Source organism: Macrotis lagotis, chromosome X (genome assembly GCF_037893015.1).
Source record: "Macrotis lagotis isolate mMagLag1 chromosome X, bilby.v1.9.chrom.fasta, whole genome shotgun sequence".
NCBI lineage: Eukaryota > Metazoa > Chordata > Mammalia > Peramelemorphia > Peramelidae > Macrotis > Macrotis lagotis.
In genome coordinates this window covers 14,375,237-14,400,684 of record NC_133666.1, presented here as the reverse complement: position 1 = coordinate 14,400,684, position 25,448 = coordinate 14,375,237, and the positions used below count along the sequence as shown (strand labels likewise).

At 35.6% G+C, this 25,448-nt stretch overlaps 1 long non-coding RNA gene across 1 annotated transcript; it reads left to right on the top strand.

Annotated features, from left to right (window-relative positions):
* The first annotated feature begins 97 nt into the window (after positions 1-97).
* On the top strand, positions 98-12,998 carry LOC141499695 (uncharacterized). The gene is made up of 3 exons (XR_012471733.1): positions 98-853; positions 2,990-3,703; positions 11,116-12,998. It is a non-coding gene; the product is annotated as an uncharacterized LOC141499695 (long non-coding RNA).
* Positions 12,999-25,448: the final 12,450 nt, after the last annotated feature.

The window sequence follows — 25,448 nt, the reverse complement described above, 5'->3', positions numbered from 1 at the left end:
TTTAATGGAGTTACTTTTTTTCATTTCATCAATTTTAGTTTTGAAGATATTATTTTCTTCAGTCAGATTTTTGTTGTCTTTCCAACTTTTCATATTTCTCATGCATGACACTCATTTCTTTTCCCAATTTTTCTTCTTTGGTTTTTAAAATAATTTTTGAACTCTTCTAAGAAAAACGCTTTGGACTTGAGACCAACTCATAATCCTCTTTGAGACTTGCATGTAAGCATTTGAAACTGCTTTCCTTTTCTGAGATGGTGTTTTATCTTCCCTTTCATCTTAGTAGTTTCCTATGGTTAGAAATTTAAATTTTTTTTTGCTCATTTTAGTCCTAGAGAATGGGGGAGGGGAATCAGCACAGTCCTAAGCTTCTGATGTTAGGGTCAGGAGTCTGGTCTCTGGGTTTCCATACTCCTGTGTCAGGTGCTCGTAGCTTGCTCCCTATGTTATGGTAGCCCAACCCAGTACCACCTGTTACCTTCTGTGTTGGTCCTGGGGCCCTTACTTCTAGCCTACTGAAGTGTGACTCAGGGACCATAGTCTCCTTTGTGGGCAGAAGCCCTCCTGATTTTTCTGAGGGTTCCCTGCCAGGTTGGGAAGAATGATGCTGTGGAAATAGTAGACAGGGAGCAAATGATTAAATTTTGTTCATTTTTATGCTGACCTTGTGAATGCTGAGAAATTACATTATAGAAAAACTATCTTGTAACATGCCTGGAATGAAGTTTGCTACCATTTCTAAGAAAGTTCATCTACCTGCTGGACCTTGGATTGAAAACAATTTTCTTACCCTGTGTCTTGCCAACTAGTGAGGACACCTGCTCCTGCTGCTGGGAGTATTCTGCAAGAACAGGTAGGTAGAAACTAGAGCCCAACGAAGAATATCAAAATAACAGACTGTTCTCCAAAATGAACTAATTATCTTTGAGCATCCTGACATAATTGCTATCCCCATCCCTTTTACCATGTACATCTTTTTGCCTGGCTTTCATACTGCCTAGAAAGACAGTTCATGTGACCATCTTTCTTCTATTTTTCATGTGCTCCTCAATGTCTTGGAAGGTGCTCCCCCTACTTCTTTTCTCCCATGCTAGTGGTGCACCTTCTTTTCACTACCTTCTTTTTGTTTTTTCTCATCTAGAGAATGAGAGATTCAGACTTCCCTGGTAATAAGTGGCTAGGTACCATCAGGTTAAGATTACCTGGAAATTGCTTCCTTTAAAGGAGAAAGTCTTTTCTCTTATTCTTTGCTCTAATATGGACCAGGCTAAGCTCTGGTCCTTTATTGGGGATTCCCTCCTTTCCTTCTCACTGCAGAGGGAAAGTTGCTATCACAAAGTAGTTCAGCTTCTGTATGATCTAAGGCCCATCCCAACCTAAGAGCTTTGCCATTGAAAAGTTTTAGGGGTTTTACCTTTAGAATATAATTGTCCTTAACCCTTTCCTGGCTGGTAAAAATGGAAAAAAAGTAAATTAGAAAGGTCAGTGAAGTCATAATTAATGTAAATGTAATTTTTGAATTGGGATGTGTATTGGAAATCTTACTTTAATTGTGAGACTCCTATACATTTTATCATAGATTTCTGTATTTGAATCTTTTTTTAGGGTTTTACAAGGCAATGGGGTTAAGTGACTTGCCCAAAGCCACACAGCTAGGTAATTATTAAATGTCTGAGGCTGGATTTGAATTCAGGTACTACTGACTCCAGGGCTGGTGCTCTATCTACTGTGCAACCTAGCCACCCCTGAACCTTTTTTTAATATATTATTTTTAATTTTTATTTAAGGCAATGGGGTTAAGTGACTTGCCCAAGGCCACACAGCTAGGCAATTTTTAACTCTCTGAGACCGCATTTGAACTCAGGTTTCCTGACTCCAGGGCTGGTGCTCTATCCCCACTGTGCTACATAGCTGCCCCTCTGTATTTGAATCTTGATGTCTTGCTCCTCAACAATTAGAAATAACTTGAAAATACTTTGTTGCTAGTTTTGTAAGTTTTTTTGAGCTATTAAAGATTTTTGTAAGGGTTAAAATAATGAAAGGTATAAAAAATAGCTTTAAAGCATGTCAAGAAACATGAGAAGATTTGATTTTGTGTAAGTAGAAAGATTGGTTATGCAAGTTTTGTAATTTGATTTGAAAGTCAATGTCAAAAAACAGTAGGAAGCTATGAGTCAAATGATAAGTTATGAATTCCTTCTGGGACTGTGGAACCCAGATTTGGATTGAATTAAAATGTATTTATAAGAGGGATATTGGTAAAATCCAATATCACACTGCTGCTTTTGCAATCTCTGGCAGTTAACTGACTGGAAATAATGAACATAATAAAATTAAATATTTGAAATAAATGACATCTATGTAAAATATAATACTATAGCATTAAAAACATAAATTGTGATTTTTATGTAATGCCATTTGAAACATAGATCCAGGCAAAACTGAATTCGTTTTGATCACATTTTATGTGAAATGTTTCTCTCCTAATTTGATGGTTAAGATAAGTCAGAATTTATTGTACTATTTGGCAATAAGACAGATGAAAATTACATAGATTTATTTATTTACTGAGTGACTTGAAGCAAGTTTACTCCATACAATTGTAAAGTACCAAGCACATTGTCTGGCATAGGGAAAACACTACCAATACTAACTGTTATTATTTCCTTAATTAATACCTGATAATTTTATATGAAATCTTTAAAATGTGAACAGAGTATTATAAGGCAGTAATGACAAGAAGCCTAATTTTCTGTGCAAATCCTTTTGAACTTGCACATAACTGAGTCAACCTGTCAGTAATGAGTTTAAATTTCAAATAGAGAATAATGTTATATTATGGTAAACTTTTGATCAAATTATTTTGGATGATATCAGCTATTGGCTGAAAGAAAATAAAGGTGGTAGAAGAAGTTATTTTGACATCTGCTTATGTTATTTTATCAGCCCTACTAACCCTGTTATATTCTGTTTTGTTACTGCCATTTAGAGAACTGGATTTTTCCAACTTTGCCTAAAGTTAAGAGGGAACTGCATCTACAACTATCTGGTGTAAGTTATTTGAAGTTATTGTCACAAGGTTGAAACCTAAAATTCGTTATTGATTATGGTGTAGGGACAAAGAAGGGCACACCACAGTGGACAGGCAGGGACAGCAAACCCAGTTCCCTTCTCTGGGGTCCCTGTCAATACCCCTTATTTTGTAAACTTGCCAGGTTCCTGAACACCATCTATGTGGGCAAGGTTGATGGGTTTTAAGTCATAAAAATCCTAAAGAATGAATTTGGCTGGGTGTAGAGCTGCAAGTTCATGTGTAATATATAGAAATGATTTTTTAATGATTTGGTTTTTATATTAAGACAGATTTAAATTTGTAAGGAAAAACATGATGAATTTTAAATGAAGTCTATTCTTGTTGGAGTTAGTAAATTTTTATTGATTATTGTAATTCCATGAGAAGAAAAAAAACTGTATCGAGCCTTAAGCTGTGATTGATGAAATTTGTCATTTGGGGTAAAAGCTCTTTGAACTATAACTGATGTTGTTTTGAGGTTTGAATTCAAGGCTGATGGATCATTAAGTCAGCAATCAACCATTCAAGAGATATTCCACAAGCTACTCAGAGGAATGCGGTCCTGAACTGTTACTGGTGAAGTTCTGTTTCTGGGAAATGTCAAAAAAGGATGACTGACATCAAACCAAAGTAAGTCCTTTCTGACTCAGTTTCCCTGTTATACACTTTTGAAAAGAAATATTTCGTACCTGTTTATTCTTGAGTCTGACTATGAGGTGGAAGAGTTACATCATTGTTAGTTGTCAGCTGTGACTCTTACCTGTAGTCAAACAGAGCTAAGGATGTTTAATCCTGCTATATATACATTGAGTCATCGAGGACTAGTTTATTGTTGGTATAAAGATATTCTACTTTTTTTCTAGTTTTATTAAATCTCCACGATCAGAGCAAGTATGCCCTGGTAGTACTCAGTGTTCTGCTACATGCTGAAAAGACCAGTATTGCTTGCATTGGGGAAATGTGACAAGATATATGCTGGATTCGACAACCAAATGACTCCAGTCTTTGCCAGGGCCATGGAGTACTATTTCATTATCTGTATTCTCTGCATTATTGTTCTTCCTTTTTTGTTATTGATATGTATATTAACAACTTTTATCAAGTTGGACTCTATACTGAATGTATCAGTAAAAAAAAACCCAAAACTATAGGGATGCAGGAGATGCTTGAGAATCTTCTCTCCCCTGGATCCTCCCCTAGGTGGGCTCCTACCATTTCTCCTTGCTCTTGCCTTATCTTACCTACTCCTCTAATCATATTTCATTTGATCTTGTCTGATCCCTGTCTGTTTAACTTTCTTTTGAATTTATCTCCTCCAGGTTACATGCCTTACATCTCCAACTAGTAATTGGATTTCTCTACTGTCCTCTACATAGTCCTGAACATCAACAATCCCTGGACATTGTTTAGCCAACTAACATCTATCTTACCAAGTAAATCCATAAACCATAAGAATTAAAGGAGAGTCCCTTTTTGAGACAATATTTCTAATCACATGAATTATCAGCTTAAAGTTAGATGGTATCTTTATATATACTACAAATCATATAACTAGTATAACTTTGCTTAAAACCACATAGCTAATGCATTTCCTGATGTATATAGTTTAACAGATTCTAGAAAGAACATATTTCACTTAAAATGACACCAAAATAGTTTCACTTATACCTGGATCTGTTTTCCAAATGTTATCATTTTGAATCTCAATTTCGAATTTCAATTTTTTTGTATTGTATTTTATACAAGGACTATTTATTCTAAGCATTTCATATTATAGAATTCACTAGTTTTAGCTAATCTTGCCAAAAAATTTAAAAGTGAGCATAAACTACTCCAGTAATCACACTTAGAAACACCTGATTTAAAAACATTTAGGGAGAAGCTAGGTGGCACAGTGGATAAAGCACTGTCCCTGGAGTCAGGAGAACCTGAGTTCAAATCCAGCCTCAGACACTTGGCAAGTCACTTAACCCCACTGCCTTGTAAAAACAAAAATAAATAAATTGAAAAAATTGAAAATAGTAAGCTTTGGTCCGCATTCAAACTCTATAGTCTGCATGGTATTTTTCACCACAATTCCTTTAGAATTATCTTTTATTATTGTACTGCTGAGATGAACAAGTCGATCATAGTTGATCATCACACAGTGTTGTTGTTGGTGTGTACAATGTTCTTCTGATTCTGCTCCCTTTTCTCAGCATCAGTTCGTGCAACTTTTTCAAGGCTTTTCTGAAGTCTGTCCCTTATCCACAACATTCATATATCACAATTTGTTCAGCCACTCCCCGGTTGATGGGCATCCCCTCTATTTCCAATTCTTTGGCACTATGAAAATAGCTGCTATAAATATTTTTGTACATATTTTTGTACAAGTGGTTTGGGACACAAATCCTTTTAAAAAATCCATTTGAGGTTTCTTTTTTTTAGTAATTGTAAAACGTTTTAAGAGCCTGTTGAAGCCCAGGAATGAGTTTCTGGGTTCTCCCAAGATCTGTTATGTTATCTACAGAAATCAACTCAGAGCAGTTTTCAAATTAAATCATATTTAATCTCTTTTCTATTTATTCTTTACTTCAGAATCTGGAGGAAATTAATACTTAATCATTCATAACATGCATTTTAAACATAAATTGCTTAAATTTTTTAACATTATTGCTTTTTAAGGCCACTATAGAGAAACCTTGAACAAAGTGTTCATTACAGAACAAAATTTTTTTTAACAGTTTTAAACACATTGCTCTGATTGAAGTGAACAATTTCTAGGGAACAGAATACCATCGCAGAGCAGAGATTTTTAAAATATTGTGAAGAAATCTTTTCCCTAATAGTTCATAGGTGGTTTTTAGGGATAAGGAAAAGTTATCCACTACCTGGTGCTTCTCTGAGTTAAAACTTATTTCCACACTCAGCTTCAGTTAGTTAGTATTTGTTAAATTGATAATTTATCAATAAGAAAGATGAGTTATTCAACTTTTAAATTAGTGAAGTCTGGGACAAAATTTGTTTTTGAAATTCACAACCCTTAACCCATCTTTGTGCATTATTGCTCTTTAGGGAGAGCCCTTACCCCCATTTCCCTTTTGATTTTTAAGGTCCCTTTGTTTCCTTTCACAGAGGAAACACTTTTGAAATGCCCAAGGTTGTTTAGATGTAATCTGCAACATAGCCTGTATAATGACTTCTCTATTGACCTGCATAATGTTAACCAATATTCACGACTCCACAAGAAAGGGCAGTAATTGGATTTATTACATGAGAAAGGCACATGCATGTGTTAACTCCTTACACAAAGTATAAAGAAGATCACAATACAACCCCCAATTTGAATATCTATGAGTTACAAAAGGAGGAAATCTCTCAAATGAGAGGACAGTGCAGTAGGGGAGAGAAAAAGAACAAAGGGAGGAGAAAGGGATGTAAATAGGATGGCAAAGGTAGCATTCTTTTCCCTGGGGAACTGCTAGACTATAAGTTAGGATGATCTGATTATTTCCAAGGGTCTGCAGTGTTTAAAAAGTTCAAGAGACATAATTTCTGGGTCATTTTTTTGGTAATTAGTCATTTTATTATTATTGTTAGCATTTTAATAAAAGAGGTCATTGGCACTCTGGAATGCCAAAGACCTTCATAGATTACCAAAGACCCTCATGGTGGTAGGATCAGACCTTGGAAAAGTGAGTTTTCCAAAGGATGGCCATTAAATGATTGCAATATTGCAATAAGGGATTAAACCTATTTTTTGATTATGTCATTTACTTCTAACTTACTCTCAGTCTTGGGCAATCTAATCAAAACATTTACCCCCACCCACTTTATTTACCCCCACTTTTTTCTAAGCCTTTTAGATTTAGCAGTATCACTCTTTACCTTTCTGCGACCCATGATTAACACTTAAATGCACAAAAGTACAAAACAGTAAGAAAGAATATGTCACTATACTTGCAAGCATTTCAGGATATGTGGAGATTCTGCACTGTCCTGAGCTACCCAGAGACTGCTGTATCGACCTCTGTTTCATCCTGAGAGAGCAATGCCATGTCGTAAGCAAGCTATGAATGATGAAGCATTTTCTCCAGTAGGGCAGTGTTGTGACTCATACAAGTTCTAGCAAGCATGATGAGTCTAGAGCAAGTGTTGAACTTTTTTTCCATCAAAATATGCGTGAGTACCAGGTTTGACAAGTTATGAAACCGATGAGTACCTAATTACTTTCCTTTACTCAAGAAAATTCTTTTACATAAAACTTTATTTATTTTTTTATTTTTAAAGGCAATTGGGGTTGAGTGACTTACCCAAGGCCACACAGCTAGGCAATTATTAAATGTCTAAGGTTGGATTTGAACTCAGGTCCTCCTCACTCCAGGGCCAGTGCTCTGTCCACTATGCCACCTAGCTGCCCCCTTTTACCTAAACTTAATCTGACAGAGATCTACTATCTAATATGTCTCCCCATAGACCTGAAAATTAAGGATCCATAAATTTAGTTTATTCTCTCACAGCAATCCTTGGATTTCCTTTTTGAAACCCTAGTCTTGCAAACCACTTTGAAAGTACATTGAATACTATAACACAGTTTGGGGTTTGTAAGCAGATGCCACAAGATAACTGAGTTTTGCAGGTGACCCCCAATAATTTTAGTGTGCACAAATTATCAGTTTATCTCATAGCCTGATTTTTTCTTCTGAAAACTGTCTCTTCATATCCTTTGATTATTGATTGGGGATGATGCTTTTTTTTATATTCCCTATATATTTAAGAAATGAGGCCTTTATCAGAGAAACTTTCTATAAATTTTCTCCCACTTTCCTGTTCTAATTTTGGTTTGGGGTGAAAAATTTTAGTTTAATGTAATCAAAGTTAGGGACAGCTAGGTGACACAGTAGATAGAACACCAATCCTGGAAACAGGAGAACCTGAGTTCAAATGTAGCCTCAAATACTTAATAATTACCTAACTCTGTGACCTTGGGCAAGTCACTTAACCCCGTTGCCTTGCAAAATCCCCCCAAAATACCTAATCAAAGTTATCCATTTTACCTACTGTGATCCTCCCAAATGATCATTTGGTCATAAACTCTTACCTTATCCATAGGTCTGACAGGTAGGTTTTTTTAATTGCTCCTTTAATTTGCATATGACACTATCCTTTATGTTTAAATTATATACCGTGTTGATATTATCTAGGAAGATCTTTGCCTAGTTTCTGCCAGACTTCTACCAGCATTTTTGTCAAATAGTCAGTTCTTATCTCACAAGCTTGGATCTTTCTGTTTGTCAAACAATAGGTTATCATCGTCATTTCGTTCTCTAATATCACATACCTACTTTTCCACCAATCAGCCGCTCTATTTCTTATATGGTGCCAGACTGTTTTATTCATTCCCATGTTGTAGTATAGGTTGATATCTGGTACTGGTAGCCTACCTAGCTTACTTTTTTCCATCGATTCCCTTAATTAGATCTTTTGGCATTTTTGTTTTTCCAGATGACTTTTGTTATTATTTTGCTACCTCTATAAAATAATTCTTGGTTAGTTTGATTGGTAGGGCACTGAATAAGTAAATTAATTTCAGTAGAATTGTCATGTTTATTATACTGGTAGAGCCTAATCATCAACAATTTATTTTTCCTCCAGTTGTTTAGATCAATATTATTTGTGTGAGGTATTCTGTTTTGGGTTGTATCTTAGAGGGTAAACTTCCAAGCTTTCACACTGTCTTCAATTATTTTAAATGGAATTTCTCTTTCCATCCCTTTTATTGGTAGTAAAAGGAAATGATGATTAATGTGATTTGTTACTCGTTTATATGTGATTGGAAGCTGGGCATTGGGTGACTGACTGCCTTGGCATGTTTCCTTTCTTAGATTTTTCTCTCAGATCTCAGGTGTACTCAGGGAACCACACAAAAAGAGCCCATTTGGGGTAGGGCTAACCCCCAATGAGAGTCAATGGCCAGTGACATCAGTGTCCACCTTTGTGAAGCAGGAGTCCCCCTCCCAGCAACCAGGTCTTACACTCCAGTTGATGACGCCCCTTCCCTCCCATCCAACTATGGCTTGGGTCAGCTTCCCTGTCCTGTCCCTTCCCCATGCGGTACCTGGGGTTCACTTAGCCTGCTCTACCACACCTATAAGTAACCCCAGCTGCAAACCAGATTATGATTGTTTCCATTTCTAGAGTCACGCTCTGATGGAAGGAGGCCCACAGGAACCATGAGGGATGCGCAAAGCCCTCAATTTTCTCTGCCTTCAGAAATCCCTTTGTCAAACTTAGAAAAATCTATTGCCTTAGTATATTCTTATCTGTGAACGATCAGATATTTTCTCTTTATATTCACATAAATGAGTATTCTTATTTTCTATTAGTTCTCTTTATGAGTACTCATTCATTTCCTTTCTACTCATCTAGAAAGAACTAATTCATTTCCACATGTGATTGGGGAAGGTAGGTGGTAAGGCAGTGAACAGAGCACTGGACTTGGAATAAGGAAGACTTCTCTTCCTGAGTTTAAATCCATCCTCAGATATTTACTAGCCATATTACCCTGGACAAGTCACTTTACTCTGTTTGCCTCAGTTCCTCATCTGTAAAATGAGCTGGAGAAGGAAATGGCAAAACACATCAATATCTTTGTCAAGAAAACCCCAAATGGGACAAGACTGAACAACAAGAATAATATATGGCTCAAATAAGCTTAATGAGGGAATAAATGAATACTTATTAATATGTAGATAATCTATAACATACATAAATATAGAGTATACATACATTTATAAAAGTGACCCCATTCTTTCTACATTTATATAGAAAAGAGTCTTCTTGTAATCTCTCTATAGTTATTTGTATGATGGTTAAATTCCATCTCATAAATATTTATATTAATCTATATATTAATTATGTAACTCATAGGCAATTTACTGATGAGCAAAATGTTGAAAAGTTATATGATGTAGTTTTATCCGTATAATCTATTTTACTGTAATGATGTCAAAGCCTGGAGTTAATGATTGATTGCTCTATAGAGGGAATGAGGGAAAATATCTGAAGTTATAACACTCCAGGTTTCCTGAAATTTTTAAGCATTGTGATGGAACTTAGAGCAGAAATGCAATAAAAAATTATTTTTAATCAAAACAAAAGAATGAATTATATGCCCAATTAAGGGTATTAATAGAACAGCCACATACCCTTAACATTTTTACAGATAGTAAGTGTAGTTATCATGTGGTCAGATATATGGAAACAGCTTTTATTAAACATAGCATTTATGAAGAACTATATCAACTATTTAAAGTTTTACAAGAAGTTATAAGCAATAGGTATAATTTTTTTATTGAATACATACATTTCCACACTTGATCGCCTGGTCCTTTATATGAAGGCAATCATAGGGCTGATCAATTAACTCTTCCACTTCTTATAAACTTAGTAGAATAGCAAGATAGGCAGTGTCCCAAAAAATTTCACTAAAATGCCTCTTTATTAAGGAAAGAATTTAAAATCACCAGAGAGCAAGTAAGGAATATAGTAATATCCTGTCAACTATGCGCTCCATATTTACCTATGCCTCCAAATTATTCTAAGAATCCTAGAAGCCAGGTTGCTAATAAATTGTGGCAGATGTGACTCATTACACATCTTTTGGAAAAATGAAATTCATTCATGTTACTGTAGATACATTTGGTTCATGTGCAGTGGCAACAACACAGTTCAGAGGCCACACAAGGTGTGATTGCTCATTTATTCCAAAATCCACAAAAACAGATAATGGGCCTGGATATACTTCTATGGCATTTAAACAATTCTGCCGATATTACAATATAAAATATATTACAGCTATCACCTATAACCCCACTGGTCAAGCTTTAGTAGAAAGAAAACATAAAGATCTTCAGAGATTTCTGAAAGTGCAAAAGAAGGGGGGAAATATATATAGGGACAAAGGGGAAACAAGGAAGGAGAGTAATTCTAGCCTTATATACCATGAATTTCTTAACATTGAATGATAAACAATTAACACCTGCAAAAAATATTTTTTTAAGGATATGCAACATGAAGAGAAGGGCATGGTTATGTGGAAGGATCCTAAGGCATCAACAATGAAAATGACTGGATCCATTATTAACTTGGGGTCGAAGGTATGCTTCTGTTTTGTCCACAAATGGAGAAACTGTCTGGGTACCAGAAAGTAACATCAGACTGTGCAGACCAGATGAATCAAGTAATACGGAAAATGAATAATTTACACTTAAGAAATCGAGAAGGAAAAGATGAGAGGAGAACATGTAATGGACTTAAGGGACAATTTATGATGCCTACATTACTCATGAACAATTTGGGAACTGTAAAATTGAATATTGGACTTACATTCAAAATCCTCCATGGGTCACTACTCTACAGTGGGGAGAGAGTATGTTGAAATTGTTTTAATTGGGGAAGCTGCAGATTATTTGGGATGTAACAAAACTTCCTACTGGAGATATCAAAGAAGAGATGCTGAGAAGAAAATTTAGGCATAATTTTTCTGGTTTAAGTACTGTGATACCCATATGTTTTTGTAAAATGTGTATTGTGTTAAGTAAAACTGTGTTAAGTAACATTCAACTAATCCAAATATTTATAACAGGGGAGCTTTTAGGACTTTAGAAGAATTTATGGTCATTCTATTTTGCTACAAGTGTGGAATTCTCCTGATAGAGTTGTTCCATGGGGTATTCCAGGCTATAGTAAACCAATTATATACCCAGAAATAAGGTTAGCTAATTCAGATATATGGAAGGCTATGGCAGCTATAGATAAGATAAAGTATATACAGTGGAATAAGATATTGGACAAAATATTTTATGTAGAAAAGAAATTGTCTGTGACTGCATGGAAGGGACCAGATATTGCCTTCATGATAGGATCTTTCAATGATGTCAGTATTATCAGAGAAAGGGGGATATAATGTTAACTGTTACAATTGTACTATTTGAGCATGTATAATAAGGAAGTGGAAGAAGATGATGTTGTTTTCATGATAAGACAAGCAAAATTTGCTATAATACCCACCAAGGTAGAATCCTGGTATATGTCTACTGCTGATGAGTTCGTAGAAAAAAAATTAAAGAGAATTAGGCAGAAGAGATGTGTTAATTGCATTGTGTTAGGAATATTAAGTATCGTAGCAGTCACTTGGGTGACTATTTCTGTATAAGTATGGAATGAGGAAAAAATCGAAGCTAAATAAATTCTAGAATTATCAGAAAATGCTCAGGAAAGAAGTAATGAAGATCTTTATCATTTGATTAATGCATTACAAACGGCTAATGAACACAAGGGGCAATTGCAATGTGATTATAGATTTTCTGCTATTTGTGTTACTCCTTTAAAATATGATACTTCACTTATTCCATAGGATAATAAAAAAGGTTATTTCAATGGAATATGGTATAATGATTCTTTAACTATTCTTTAACTAATCAGTTGCATAAAATTGTTAATGATATTGTATTGGCACCTAGAATGGAAATGGCAGGTATTGATAATTTAGCTTTTTTAATAGGTTTCATCCTTTTCATTTTATAAACTTATTAGTGAGTATGCTTCCTGGTATCTTTGCATTATTACTGATATTGTACATTATGTCCATTTGTCTTAAACATCTTTTGTCACTGGAACAAAACATAGATGTCCTAACACTCCACCTTAAAGCTTCAGCATGCCTAAGAAGGGGAAATCTATAGAGGGCCAGCCCTGGGAATGATATTCACACATCGTTGGTGACGTTTTCCATCAAAGATATCGATGGATTTTTGCTCGTTGTATGGATCTGTTGGTTCACCAGTGAACCCTGACCTGGGATAATCGGTGGCTCCGGAGGTGGTTGAAAAAGGTTTTTCTGATAGAGAAATATGCAGATTTCTAAGAACAAATATTGTAAATTTACCCAGGAAATTGTAAAACTGGATATCCTTTAACCAGTCATTCCTGAGATAAGTTTTTGCTACAAAAAATCTGAGTTTCCCAAAATAAAGTTGGTAGATTTTCACTTCACAACATTTTGTGTTTGGGTATGTTTTTCTACCTGACCTGACTCTGGGAAATTCATGTCCAGACCCACACTAGAGCTATTTTAGGCTATAAATAGATACTTGTACCTCTTATTGAATTGAGATTTACCCCCATTCAGTCTCCTTCACCCTCCCATGTGTTTACTGTGTCCTTTTTAAAGGAAGTATTACTTTTTTATTAAAGATTTTATTTTTTATTTTATTATTTTAATTTAATTTAATTTATTTATTATTATTTTATTGATTATGATTATTTTATTTATTTATTATTATTTTGAGTTTTACATTTTCCCCCCTAATCTTACTTCCCTCCCTACCCCCCATAGAAAGCAATTTGTCAGTCTTTACATTGTTTCCATGTTATACAATGATCCAAAATGAGTGTGATGAGAAAGAAATCATATCCTTAAGGAAGAAACATAAAGTATAATAGATAGCAAGATTGGACAATAAGATACCATTTTTTTCCTAAATTAAGGGAAATAGTCCTTTGACTTTTTTTTCAAAGTCCACAGTTCTTTATCTGGATACAGATGGTATTCTCCATTGCAAGCAGCCCAAAATTGTCCCTGATCGTTGCACTGATAGAATGAGCAAGTCCATCAAGTTTGATCACTGCCCCCATGTTACTGTTAGGGTGAACAGTGTTTTTCTGGTTCTGCTCAGCTCAATGAGCATCAGTTCATACAAATCCCTCCAGGTTTCCCTCAATTCCCATCCTCCTGGAACATAATAGTGTTCCACGACATACATATACCATAGTTGCTAAGCCATTCCCCAACTGAAGTGCATTTACTTGATTTCCAATTCTTTGCCACTGCGAACAGGGCTTCTAAGAATGTTTTTGTACAAATGATGTTTTTACCCTTTTTTCATCATCTCTTCAGGCTATAGATTCTGTAGCGGTATTGCTGAATCAAAGGGTATGTACATTTTTGTTGCCCTTTGGGCATAGTTCCAAATTTCTCTCCAGAAAGGTTGGATGAGTTCACAGCTCCACCAACAATGTAATAGTGTCCCAGATTTCCCACAAAGCTTCCTACAATGATCAGTGTCTTGCTAGTCATATATAGAAAAGTTGAGGATTTGTGAGCATTTCTTTTATATCCTGCAACTTTGCTAAAATTGCTAATTGTTTCCAATAGTTTTTTTGGATGATTTCTTGGGATTCTCATCATGTCATCTGCAAGGAGTGAGAGTTTTCTCTCTTCCTTACCAATTCTAATTTCTTCAATTTCTTTTTCTTCTCCAATTGCTGAAGCTCACATTTCTAATATGATATTGAATAGTACTGGTGAAAATGGATATTCTTGTTTCATGCCTGATCTTATTGGGAATCCTTCTAGCCTATCCCCATTGCATATAATGCTTGCTGATGTTTCAGATAGATACTGCACTGCTTTTTATTCTGAGCAAGAGTCCATTTATTCCTACACTCTCTAGTGTTTTTAGTAAGAATGGGTGCTGTATTTTGTCAAAAGCTTTTTCAGCATCTATTGATATGATCATATAATTTCTGATAGGTTTGTTGTTGATATAATTGAGTATACTAACAGTTTTCCTAACATTGAACCAACCCTGCATCCCTGGGTTGAATCCAACTTGGTCAAAATGTATTATCCCAGTACTAACTTGTAATCATTTTGCTAAGATTTTATTTAAGATTTTTGCATCTATATTCATCAGGGAGATTGTTATATAATTTTATTTTTCTGTTTTAACTCTTCCTGGTTTAGGTAACAGCACCATATTGGTTTCATAGAAAAAGTTAGACAGAGTTACAGCTTCTATTTTTCCAAAGAGTTTATATAGAATTGGAAGTAATAGTTCCTTAAATGTTTGGTAGAATTCACTTGTGAATCCATCAGGCTCTGGAGATTTTTTCTTAAGGAGTTCTCTGATGGTTTGTTGAATTTCTTTTACTGAGATAGAGTTGTTGAGGTATTTAATCTCCTCTTCATTTAACCTGGGCAACTTATGTTTTTTTAAATATTCATCCATTTCACTTAGATTGTCAAATTTATTGGCATAGAGTTGGGCAAAATAATTTCAAATTATTACTTTAATTTCTTCCTCATTGTTGATGAGTTCACCTTTTTCATTTATGATACTAAAAATTTGGTTTTCTTCCTTACTTTAATGAAATTGACCAGAGGTTTATCAATTTTGTTGACTTTTTCACAAAACCAACTTTTGCTTTTATGTATTAATTCAATAGTTTTTTTTTGCTGTCAATTTTTTAATTTCTCCTTTAATATTTAGAATTTCTACTTTGGTATTTAATTGGGTATTTTTAATTTGTTTGTTCTCTAAATTTTTAGTTGCATATTTAGTTCATTGATTTCCTCTTTCTCTAATTTATTGATGTAAGCATTTAAAGATATAATATATCCCCTGACAGTCACTTGGAGTGAATCCTATATGTTGTTTCATTATTGTCATTATCTAGGATAAAATAATTAATTTTTCTATAATTTGTTTTTTGGTCCACTAATTGTTTAAAATGAGGTTATTCACCTTCCAATTGGTTCTGGGTCTATATCTCCCTGGCCCAATATTGCCTGTGCCTTTTGTTGCATTGTGATATGAGAATGATGTGTTCACTATTTCTGCCTTTCTTCAGTTGATCATTAGGTTTTTAAGTCCTAGTACATCGTCAATTTTTGTATAAGTGCCATGTACTGCAGAGAAAGAAGTATATTCTTTTCTATCCCCATTCAGTTTCCTCCATAAGTCTATCATAGCTAGTTTTTCTAACAATCTATTGAATTTTAATCTTAATCGATTTAATCTTAACTTCTTTCTTGTTTATTTTATGATTTTATTTATGTAGGTCTGAGAGCGGGAGGTTGAGGTCTCCCACTAGTAGAGTTTTACTGTCTATTTCTTCTTGTAGTTCTTTCAGATTCTCCTCTAGGAATTTGGATGCTGTACAATTGGGTACATATATATTCAGTGTTGAAATCACTTTATTGTCTATGGTACCTTTTTGGAGGATATCATTTCCTTCATTATCTCTTTTAAAGCTATCTATTTTTGCAGATGCTTTATCTGATATAAGGATTGTTACCTCTGCTTTTTTCACTTCAACTGAAGCAAAATATATTTTTCTCCAACCTTTTCCCTTTACTCTACATGGATCTCTGCTTCAAATGAGTTTCATGTAAGCATCATATTGTAGGATTCTAGTTTTTAATCCACTCTGCTATTTGCTTATGTTTTAAGGGAGAGTTCATCCCATTCACATTCAAAGTTATAATTAATTATTCTTTTTGCCCTACATACTATCTTCCCTCTGTTTGTATTTTTCCCCCTTTTCTCCCACTTTTATCTCTTTTACCCAGTATTTTGTTTCTGAATACCAACCCCTTCAGTGTGTTTGCCCTCCTATATCCACCCCTCCCCTTTCTTTTCCCTTTCCCTTTTCTCCTTTTCTCTTCCCTTCCTTTTGTTAGTTCCCTTTTTTCTCCCCTACCTTTCTCCATCCCCCCTACTGTTTTCCCCTTTTAATACTTGAGAGGTTAGATGTTTTTAAGTTAACTGATCATGTGTGTAAGTCGTCTTTAAGTCAAGTCTGTTGAGAAGAAGATTCAGGTGTTTCTCATCTCCTCCCTTCTTCCCCTGTATTACTGTAGGTATTTTGTACCTCTTAGTGTAATGAGAGTTACCCCATTCAATCCCCTCCCTCTTCCCATCTCCTTCCTGTCCTCCTTTTTAAGGAGGTAGTGTTTTTAAATCATTCTGAGTTACAGAAAATTCTGAGTATCCATCACTTCTAGCTAAGCACAGTCTATCTAATAGATTTACAATTCTTGAGAGTTATTAGAGTCTTTCTCCCAAGTGGGGTTATAGCTGGTTTCATCCCATTGGATAACATTCTCATGGATAAGTCATGAGTGTCCATCACTTTTGGCTAGGTATATTCTCTCTGTTAGAGCTACAATTCTCAAGAGTTATGAGAATCTTTTTTCCCATACTGCGATATAGCCAGTTTCAACTTATTGGATAGCAGTTTTTTTCTTTAGCCCCCCCTTTTTTAACCTTTTCATGTGTGTCTTGAAACTCCTATTTGATGTCCAAAGTTTCCTTTTAGCTCTCGTCTTTTCATCAAGAATTTTTGGAATTCTTCCATTTCATTAAATGACCATCTTTTTTTCCCCTGAAAAAGAAGGCTCAGATTTGTGGGATATTGGATTCTTGGCTGCATTCTAAACTCCCTTGCTTTTTGGAATATCTAATTCCAGGCCCTTTGATCCCTTAATGTTGATGCAGTCAGTTCCTGCCATAATCCTTATTGTGGCTCCTTGGCATATAAATTGTTTCTTTCTGGCTGCTTGCAGGATTTTCTGTTTTATCTGATAGTTCTGGAATTTGGCCACAACATTGCTTGGTGCTTTCATTTTAGGATCTCTTTCTGGAGGGGATCAATGTATTCTTTCACTAAATACCTTGCCCTCTGGTTCCATTATATTAGGGCAATTTTCCATCACTAGATCCTGTAATATTAAATCCAGGCTTTTTTTCTCTTCAATGTTTCAGCAAGTCCAGTAATTCTCAGGTTGTCCCTATTTGGTCTATTCTTGAGGTCAATGGTTTTGCTGATGTGGTATTTTACATTTTCTTCTATTATTTCTATTTTTTATTTTGTTTGACAGGTTCTTGCTGTCTCATGAAGTCATTAGTTTCCACAGACTCCATTTTTTTTTTTTAGAGAGGAGTTTTCTTCATTTACCCTTTGCAACTCCTTTTCCAACTGGTCAATTCTACTTTTGAAAGAGCTTTCCATTTGACCAATTGAGGTTTTGAGAGAATTATATTCTTTTTGCATTTGTCCAATTGAGGATCTGAGAGAATTATTCTCATTTTTTATTTGTCCAATTGTATTTTCCAATGATTTGTTTTCTTGTTGCAAGGTGTTAATTGACTTTCCTAAATTTTCCAATTGATTTTTAGGGTTTTTTTTGGTAAGGCAATGGGGTTAAGTGGCTTGCCCAAGGCCACATGACTAGGTAATTATTAAGTGTCTGAGGCGGGATTTGAACTCAGGTACTCCTGATTCCAGGGCTGGTGCTCTATTCACTACACCACCTATCTGCCCCCTCCAATTGATTTTTAAACTCCTTTCTTATTTCTTATTTCTTCAAGGATGTATTTCTGTGCTCGAGACCAGATCACATTCTCCTCAGAGGTTCTAGGTCTCTCTGAGTTAGGATCTTTTCTTCCATGAATTTTCCTATGGATCCACCTTTCTGCTGACGTTTCTTCATTTTGCTAAAACTTTGAGTTGGGGAGGGGCTGGTTCACAGAGGTTTGGTGTTGGGATCCCTACAGGCTTTACTCACTGTAGTGTCTCCATCTGGCCAGTAGGAGTTCTAGAGGATTTGCCCACTGAGTGCAATTTCTCCATCTGGCCAGTAGGAGGTGCTGGTTGCTTTCTCTGGAGTGTCTGTGTCCTTGATTGAGGCCTTCTCCCTTAGCCTGCAGGGAGTGATTGAAGCGGTTAAATACATTTTGTCTTCAATCAATGGTGGGCTCTAACCTGGGGTGAGGTCATCCCTCTCCCTATTGTCAGCTGGGCTGGTTCTTCTGCTCACATACCTGTGCCTGCTGCAGAAGTAGTCTGTAATTGTGTTTGTTCTGGGAAAAGGCCTCAGCTGCTCTGAGTCCATGACTCCAGACCAGAGGAGCCCATTGATGATGTCCGCAGCTCTCCTGCACCGACACTATTCCCCAAGCCCTGTTGGCAAGCTCCAGAAGTTCAGTGCCAACACCAATGCCTCTGCTCCCTAGTTGCCCCAAGCCCCCAACAGTTGACCAGGCTCTAGCCCTGCTGATCAAGCACGTCTGGCTCTTGGGCCTTCAGGCTCATGGGTCTCCAACCCTGCCAATAATCAGGCTGATCTATGGCTGATCTGCCCTCTGCCCCCAGATTCACCCAGGACTGCAGAAAACAAATCCTGAGGTATATGTTCTCTCTCCTGGATTTTTTTCCTGGGTTTTATGGATTCTGATTTCTTTTAAGAGATTTGTTTGATATGGGGAAAGATCGGGAGACTTTAGAACTGTATCTGTCTTTCTGCCATTTTGGCTGGATGTCAAGGAGATAGGTATTATTTTTACATAATTCTATCTGAGTCTCACAAAAGTCAGGCCTCTCCATCACTTCTGGCTAAGTATATTCTCTCTAATAGAATTACGGTTATCAAGAGTTATTAACGTCTTTCTCTTGGGTAGGGATAAAGTTAGTTTCATCTTATTGGATAGCAGGGGTTTTTTTTTAGCCACCCCCTTTAAATCATTTCATTTGTCTCTTGCATGCCCTGTTTGAAGTCCAAATTTTCTATTAAGTTCTGGTCTTTTCATCAGGAAAATTTGGAAGTCTCACATTTCATTAAATGTCCATCTTTTACCCTGGAAGAGAAGACTGAGTTTTGCCAGATAATGAATTCTTGCCTGCATTTCAAGTTCCCTTGCTTTTTGGAATATTGCATTCCAGCCCCTTCAATCCCTTAATTTTTTCGTTACTTGTACTTAATGAGTTTATTTATTTTGAGTTTTACAATTTTTCCCCTAATCTTACTTCCCTTCCCCCCACCCCCTACAAAAGGAAATTTGCTAATCTTTATGTTGTTTCCATGGTATACATTGTCAATCCCTTAATGTTGATGCAGCCAGGTCCTGTGTAATCTTTACTGTGGCCCCTTGATATCTAAATTGTTTCTTTTTGGCTGCTTGCAGGATCTGCTCTTTTATTTGATAGTTCTGGAATTTGGGGACAATATTCCTTGGTGTTGTCAATTTGGGATCCCTTTCAGGAGGAGATCAATCTATTCTTTCAATAACTATTTTGTACTCTGGTTCCATGATAGCAGAGAAGTTTTCCATCATTGAATCCTGTAATGTTAAGTCCAGGCTTTTTTGATCTTCAACATTTTCAGGAGGACCAATAATTCTTAGGTTATCTCTTCCTGATCTAGTCTCAAGGTCAGTAGTATTTCCAATGAGGTATTTTACATTTTCTTCTATGTTTTTGATTTTTTGGTTTTGTTTGACAGATTTTTGTTGTCTCATGAAGTCATTGGTTTCCTCAGACTTCATTCGCTTTTTTACAGAAGAATTTTCTTCATTCAACTTTTGCAACTCATTTTTCAATTGGTCATTTTTGAAAGAGTTTTACATTTGACCAGCTGAGGTTTTTTTTTTAGGTTTTTGCCAGGCAAACGGGGTTAAGTGGCTTTCCCAAGGCCACACAGCTAGGTAATTATTAAGTGCCTGAGACTGGGTTTGAACCCAGGTACTCCTGACTACAGAGCCGGTGCTTTATCCACTATGCCACCTAGCTGCCCATGAGATTTTGAGATAATTCTTTTCCTTAGCATTTGTCCATTTGTATTTTCCAAGGATTTGGTTTCTTGTTGCAAGGTGTTAATCTTGGTTTCTTGTACCAAATTTTCCAAATGATTTTTAAACACCTTCCTGATTTCTTCAAGGAAGTTTTTTTTTTTTCTGGAGACCAAATCATATTCTCCTCAGAGGTTCTAAGTCTCTCTGAGTTAGTGTCTTTACATTTTAGATAATTTTCTATGGACCCCCCCCCCTTTCACTGGCCTTTTTTCATTTTTCTATTATCTTGTATTGGGGGGGGGGGGGAGGCTGGTTCATTGAGGTTTGGTTTTGGGATCCCTAGAGGCTTTACTCACTGGGTTTAGTAACTCCACATGGGCCAACCAGTAGGGGAGGCTAGAGGCTTTGCTCACTGAGTATAATAACTCCAAGTGGGCCAGCCAGTAGGGTTGCTAGAAACTGGAACTCACCCTCCAACCCTGCAATTAAGCCCCTGACTGTCCATCCCACAGCCAATGCCTCTGCTCCCCAGTTGGCTCTCAGTGCATGGCTCCCACAGTCAAAGCCTCGAGACTGATGTTAGCTTAGTTCGGCTCTCACCCGGCCCCTGCTGGCTCTGTGTTCTTTATGCCTAGCTTCCCCATGATCCCTGAAGACAAACCTTGAGTTAGGTGTTCTTCTCTCAGCTTCTCTGTTTTTTTTTCAGATCGGATTTCTATTAAGAGGTTTGTTTCATCTTATAAATGAGGGAAGATAAGGAGACCTTAGCACAGAGCTTGTCTTCTCTTTGTCATCTTGGCTGGAAATCCAGGACCAATTTTCAGTTAAGGCATATGAGTTGCTTGAGATGCACAGTTGTGAGAAAATCCTTTGTGTCAGTCTTTGAATTTTATTGGGTTTCTGGTCATCATATTTGAGGTCCGTGATTAAGTGTTTCAAAGCAGCAGCAAGATGTAAGTGTATTTGCCAGCCATACTGGTCTATGTTCAAATAACACAATAAGGTTTTCTACTAATTCCCACAATTGAATAAACTTATCAGAAGTCAGAATTTAGATTAGACCCATAATTGATTAGAAATGGAATTAAGCTAAGTCCAGAATTCAATCACAAGATAAGAGTCAGTGTGGTTCCCTCAGTTCCCTCAGAAAGAATGTAATTCATATGTATAAATATAAAAAAATCAGTGCTCATATATGTGAATATCTAGAGTTATAAGGATAATTATGTACATGAATACTAAGAGAATTTATGAGTACTCACAAAGGAATAGCAAGAAAGTATATAGGAATGTTCATCCATATAAATCTAGAGAGAAAATAACAGTTCTAAATATAGATATTGATAGAGGGAAAGCATATGTGAGCACTCATATCTGTCAATATACACACAGAACATATAAATATTCATCTTTGAGGAAATTTCTATATCGTTTTCTATGAAATTTTAGGAGTTAATGTTCTTAAATTGCTTTACTGAAAGATTTCTACTTCTTATGTCAATCCATGTTTCTTAAGGCAATTTTGAGACTCCCTTTCATTCCCTCAACTACAATAAATAATTTAAAGCAGTGAAATAATCTGGAGGAGGAAATGGCAAATCACTCCAGTATATTTGCCAAGAAAACTCTAAATGGGGTCATAGAGTCCAACACAACTGAACAATAAAAAAAAAATCACTGAAAATTCGTTAGAAAACGGTTATATTAGGTGTCTATATTTTGTGTGTGTGTCTGTGTTTATGTTAGAATATGTCAGGTTGGAGAGCTTTTTCATGAAGACCACATATTTTCATCTCATGTTTTATCTTTATGCTCTTACAAATAGTACTTATATACTTTGATGTACTTAGGTACTTATTATCCCTATATAACATTCTTCATGAGGACTCACCCATTTATTATTTGTATATCATATATATGTATATGTATATATATTTAGAAAATGCACATCCTCCAGATATTTAATGGACATCTATAATATAAAGAGGATAAATGAATATTTTGGTATAGGAATATTTATAGAATATAGGAATGTTCATAAATATAAAGATAGAGAATATATTCATACATTAATATATATTTTCTAAATATACATGAGAACTCATTATCTCTATATCAGTATTTCTGTTCTTATATATTTTCAGTATTTATATTTCTGAATATAAATCCATATGTGACCAAAAATAAAATTCAATTTTGTGATGCTTGGCCTGACCAAACCCTTCCCCTTTTATTATATTAGTAGCCTTATAGAGTAGCAAGAACAGAAAATAAGATTGCAAAGGGAAACCTGGAGGTCATGAACTATTCCCATGCTCAAAAGGGCATACATAATTGACCATTTCTATTCTAGACTGACCTAAAGTCACCTCCACATCATATGTCTGAATCTGGGAACACTTTTCACCCAGGTCTTCCTGTCAAGGACCTTTGGGACCTATGACATATAAATCTCAGATAATTTGCAGACATTTAAGTGAGACCAGGAGATCACCACTGAGAAATTATCATTTTGGATGTTGAGGATGTGGAAACTTTAAACTGTCTCCTGACAGCTTTGAAGAGAGTTGGAGATGTCACTGAACTAATCCCAAGGTGACAATTGTTTTTTTTTTAACTTTATCTTTATTTTTAAAATATTTTATTTTTTCCAATTATATGAAATAGTAGTTTCTATCTATCATTTGTTTGTTTTGAATTTTACAATTTTCCCCTACCCTCCCATTTCTCCCTACAACATCCCCACAGAAGGCAGTCTGATAATTTTTACATTGTTTCCATGCTATTCATTGATCAAAATTGAATGTGTTGAGAGAAAAAAACATACCCTTGAGGAAAAAATAAAATATTAGAGATAGAAAAATTACATAGTACACAAGGCAAATATTACTTTTTTAAATTGAAGGTAGTTGCCTTTGGTCTTTGTTTTAACTTCACAGTTCTTTCTATGGTTAGAGATGGTATTCTCCATTGCAGATACTCTATCGTTGTCCCTGATAGTTTGATCATTACCTCCATGTTGGTGTTAGGTGTACAATGTTCTGGTTCTGCTCATCTCACTCAGCATCAGTTCATGCAAGTCTTTCTAGGCTTCTCTGAATTCCCACCACTCCTGATTTCTAATAGAACAATAGTGTTCCATAAGATACATATACTAATGGGCAGCTAGGTGGCACATTGGATAGAGCACTGGCCCTGGAGTCAGGAGTACATGAGTTGAAATCCTGCCTCAAGCACTTAATAATTACCTAGCTGTGTGGCCTTGGGCAAGCCACTTAACCCCATTGCCTTGCAAAAACTGAAAAAAAAAGATACATATAGTGTAATTTGTTCAGCCATTCCCCAATTAATGGACATTCACTCAATTTCCAATTCTTTGCTACCACAAACAGAGCTGTTATGAATATTGTTGTACAAGTGATGTTTTATTCATTTTCATGATCTCTTCAGGATATATACCCAGTGGAGGTATTGCTGGATCAAAGGGTATGCACATTTTTATTGCCCTTTGGGCATAATTCCAGATTGCTCTCCAGAAAGGTCGGATCATTTTACAGCACCACAAATGATGCATTAGTGTCCCAGATTTCCCACATCCCTTCCAACATTGATCATTGTCCTTTCTGGTCATATTGGTCAGTCTCATAGGTGTGAGATGGCATCTGAAAGGTGTAAGGTGGTACCTCAGAGATGTTTTAATTTGCATTACTCTAATCAGTAATGATTTGGAGCAGTTTTTCATATGTCATTGATAGCTTTGATTTCTTCATTGGTAAATTGCCTTTGCATATTCTTTGACCATTTGTCAATAGGGGAATGGCTTGCTTTTTTTTAATAAATTTGGCTCAGTTCTCTATATATTTTAGAAATGAGTCCTTTATCAGAAATACTAGGTGTAAAAATTGTTTCCCAATTTACTATATTTCTTTTGATGTTGGTTACAATTGTTTTATTTGTGCAAAAGTTTTTTTTAATTTAATGTAATAAAAATTATCTAGTTTTTTTTAGGTTTTTGCAAGGCAAATGGCGTTAAGTGGCTTGCCCAGGGCCACACAGCTAGGTAATTATAAAGTGTCTGAGACCAGATTTGAACCCACGTACTCCTGACTCCAAGGCCGGTGCTTTATCCACTACGCCACCTAGCTGCCCTCTAGTTTGTTTTTAATGATGTCCTCCATCTCTTCCTTGTTCATAAACTGCTTCCCTTTCCATATATCTGACAGGTAAACTAATTCCTTGATCTCCTAGTTTGCTTATAATATTGTCTTTTATATCTAAATCCAGCACCCATTTTGATCTTATCTTAGTATAGGGTGTCAGATGTTGGTCTAATCCAAGTTTCTGACATACCGTCTTCCAATTTTCCTAACAGATTTTATCGAAGAGAGAATTCTTACCCCAGAAGCTGGACTCTTTGGGCTGATCAAACAGCACATTACTATAATCATTTCCTGCTGTACCTTTTCTACCTAGTCTTTTCCACTGACCCATCCCTCTTTCTTAGCCTATACCAGAGAGTTTTGATGACTGATGCTTTATAGTAAAATTTTAGATCTGGTAAAGCTAAGCTACCTTCTTATGCACATTTTTCATTAAATTCCTTAATATTCTTGACTTTTTGTTTCTCCATATGAATTTAGTTACAATTTTTTTCTAGTTCATTAAAGCAAGTTTTTGAAAGTTTGACTGGTAATATACTAAATGGGTAGTTTAATTTAGTAGAATTGTCATATTTATTATATTAGCTCAGCCTATCCGTGAGCAGTTGCTATTTATAGTTATTTAAATCTAAATTTATTCATGTGATAAGCATTTTGTAATTGTTTTCATGGAGGTTCTGAGTCTTCCTTGGCAGGTAGACTCCCAAGTATTTTGTATTGTGTGAAATGACTTTAAATGGGATTTCTCTTTCTAGTTCTTGCTGCTGCATCTTGCTAGTCATATATAGAAATGCTGAGGATTTGTATCCTGTAACTTTG